The following is a 3,679-nucleotide window of genomic DNA, read 5'->3' as shown; positions in this document are numbered from 1 at the left end:
AGATCTATGATCTAAGTTGAGTAATTTTATTTTGTGAAACATGTGAAGTCTAATTTTACATTTTTTACATATGGACATCTAATTTTTGTAGCACCATTTTTTGAGAAGATTATCTGTTCTCCAAACAATTGCCTTTGCTCATTTGTCAAAGATCACCTGACTATATTTATGGCAGCCTGTTTCTAGGCTCTCTATTCTGTTGTATTGACCTATGTGTCTATTATTTTGAGAATAGAATGCTATCTTGATTGCTGTCTCTTATAGTAAGACTTGATATCAGGTAGTGTCAGTCCTCCAGTTTTATTTTTCTTTTTCAATATTATGTTGGTTATTCTAGGTCTTTTGCCTTTCCATACAAACTTTAGAACCAGTTTGTCAGTATCTACCAAATAATTTACAGAGATTTGGTTGGGATTATGTTGAATTATAGGTAATTTGGTAAGAATTGAATTTTAACAATATTATGTCTTCCAATCTATGAAGGTGGGATATATTTCCATTTATTTATATCTTCTTTGATTTCTTTTATCAATGCTCTATAGTTATCTGTACATAGAATCTTATAATATTTTGTTAGATTCATGTCTATTTCATTTCTTTGTCCTAGTATAAATGGTATTCTGTTTTTAATTTTAAATTTCTTATTTAATTTTAGTAAACTGTGTCTTTCAAGGAATTTGTTCATTTAACTAATTTGTCAAATTTATTGGCATACAGTTGTTCACAATTGTTTTTACTATTTTTTAAAATGTCTGTGGAATCTGGAATGATGTACTCTCTTTCTTTCATGAGTGAAATTTGTAATTTGTATTTTTTCTCTTTTTTATTGATAAATCTAGATAGAGTCTTGTATTTTATTAATCCTATCAAGAGACCTATTCTCAGTTTTGTTGATTTTCTATCATTTGTCTATTTTTTATTTCACTATTTCTACTTTGCTTCTATTTTATTGTTTTGTTCCTTTTGCTTTAATTTCCTCTTCTTTTACTAGCTTCTTAAGATGAAAGTTTAGATCAGTGCTTTTAAATGTTTCTTTTGTCTTTTCTAGGTATTTCCCTTTAAGCTTTGCTTTAGCTGCATTCCACAAAATTTTGATGTATTTTGCTTCCATTATCATCCAGTTCAAAATATTTTCTAATTTCCTTTGGAATTTCTTTTTTGATCCATGGGCTATTTAAAACTTTGTTGGTAAGCTTCCAAATGTTTAGGGATTTTCCTGATATCTTTTTGTTATTGACTTGTTGTGTGAAAGATCATACTTTTATTTGTTTTATTATTTTTAGAGAATATGCTTTGTATGAATTCAGTTCTTTATAATGGATTGAGACCTTTCATGGCTCAGCAGCTGATCTATCTCATGTATATTCCACATACACTTGGAAAATATGTGAATTCCACAGTTGTTAGGTGTAGTGTTCTATAAATATCAATAAGTTTAAAATTGGCTAATAGTGTTGTTCAAGTCTTATATATATTTATTAATTTTTAACTTTTTGTGGTTCTATAACTTTATTTGACAATCAGCAGTTAGTTCTCATCCACATTAAGTGTCTGTAGATTTTTGAAAGTGGTGACAGGTATATAGGTAACCAAGGTATAGAGCTCGTTTGGTGAATCTTCATGTTCATTACGTTTTCTGCACATGGGCATGAGATGGGACATTCCTTATTCCTTTGGCCCAGACTGCTTTGCTAAGCTTGGTGTCAATGCGTACATCTGGAGTTCTCATCTCCTTCATGGCAAAGTTCAGGATTTCTTTGAGTGCCTGAGGGACACGTTTCTTGAAACCCACTGCATGGATGCTCTTGTAAATGTCGATAGTGTATTCTCTGGTCACCACCTTATTGATGGCAGACCGGCCCTTCTTCTTCTCTCCACCCTTCTTTGTGGGAGTCATTCTGCCGGGCTCTGGTTGGAAAACAATCTTTAATATATATGTTTTAATCAATTACTGGAAAAGAAATGTTAAAATCTCCAATTTTAATTGGAATTTGTCTTTTTCTCCCTTAGCTCTGTCAGTTTTTGCATTATTTTGAAGCTTTGTATTAGATGCATACACATTTAGGATTATTATGTTTCCTTAATAAATTGTTTATTGCATCGTTATGAAATGCCTACCATTATCTCTGGTGATACTCCTTATCATGAATTCTACTTCTTGTGATATTAATGTAGCCCCTACAATTTTCTTCTGATTAGTTGTTTGCATGGTATAATTTTCCCAATCTTTTGTTTTTTAAGCTCTGTCTATACTTGAAGGCCATTTCTTGAAAGCAACATATAATGTGTGTTTCCTACTTGTCTAGTTTGACGATCTTTACTTTTTAATTGTAGTTTTAGTCCACTCACAGTTGAAGTAATTATTGATATGTTTGAATTTAAGACCACCACTGCCTTGTCTGTTCTTTGTTCCTCTTTCCATCATTTCCTTCTTTTTAAATTAACCAAGGATTTGAAAAACTTATTCCATCTTAACTCATCCATTGGTTTTTAGCTATTTTAGTGATTGCCATAGGGATTGCAGTATGTGTCCTTATATTACCATAGTCTTCCTTGAATTAATATTATACTTCTTTAAGTATAATATAAAAAACTTATTATAGCATATTTTAAATGATCTCTCCCATTCTTAGTACTATTATTGTCTTTCATTTTACCTCTGCATTTTTATAAACCCCACAGTACATTTTTATGTACTTTGAATAGTAAATTGTATTTTTAAAAAAGAAATGAAGGTTTCCCTGGTGGCACAGTGGTTAAGAATCTACCTGCCAATGCAGGGGACACAGATTTGAGCCCTGGTCCGGGAAAACCCCACATGTCGCTGAGCAACTAAACCTGTGTGCCACAACTACTGAGCCTGTGCTCTAGAGCTCATGAGCCACAACTGCTGAGCCACAACACTACTGAAGCCCACGTGCCTAGAGCCCATGCTCTGCAAAAGGAGGAGCCACTGCAATGAAGAGCAGCCCCGCTCGCCGCAACTAGAAGAAAGCCCATGCACAGCAATGAAGACCCAATGCAGCCAAAAATAAATAAATAAAAACAAAAAAATAAATGAGAAAAATACTTTCTGTTTACCTGCCTATACATACTTCCTGACATGCTTCATTTCTTCATTTATGTTACTGTTTCTATCTGATATCATTTCCCTTCAGCACAAAGAGTTTTATATTTCTTTCTGCTGGGGAAGATTCTCTTGGCAATTGTTTTTGTCATTTTTGCCTATTATTTTTAGAGAATATTTTCACTTGATATAGAATTCTAGGTCAACAGACTCTCTTTGTCCCTCTAGCACTTTAAAGACGTCTTGTCATTTTCTTCTGGCTTGTACTGCTATGGATGAGCTGTCTGCTCTCCTTCTTCTCATTGTTCCTCTTTAGAGAACATGTCTTTATTTTCTGGTTGCTTTTAAGATTTTTCTCTCTGTCTTTGGTTTTCACCAAGCTGAATATGATTTGCTTAGGATTTGTTAAGCTTCTTGGGTCTGTCTGCTGGTATTTTTCATCAAATTTGGAAAAAAATTTAGTCATTATTTCTCCAAAATTATTTTGACTCCCATGCTTCCTCTCATTTTGGATCACCTGTCTTAAATATGTGAGACCACTTGATATAGTTTTACCATCACTGGTACTTCTACTTTTTTCTTTTTCTCACCCAGTCACTGAGGCTTGGAATA

General features: G+C 33.0%; 1 pseudogene across 1 annotated transcript; it reads right to left on the bottom strand.

Annotated features, from left to right (window-relative positions):
• Window positions 1–1,527: 1,527 nt before the first annotated feature.
• Window positions 1,528–1,900, bottom strand: LOC309823853 (large ribosomal subunit protein eL31-like; annotated as a pseudogene). The gene has a single exon. The product of its transcript is annotated as a large ribosomal subunit protein eL31-like (transcript).
• Between the last annotated feature and the right edge of the window lie 1,779 nt (window positions 1,901–3,679).

Source organism: Grampus griseus (assembly GCF_964374135.1).
Source record: "Grampus griseus genome assembly, chromosome: 6".
NCBI classification, from domain to species: Eukaryota; Metazoa; Chordata; class Mammalia; order Artiodactyla; family Delphinidae; genus Grampus; species Grampus griseus.
The sequence above is the reverse complement of the archived record's forward strand: the minus strand, read 5'-3'. Positions and strand labels throughout refer to the sequence as shown.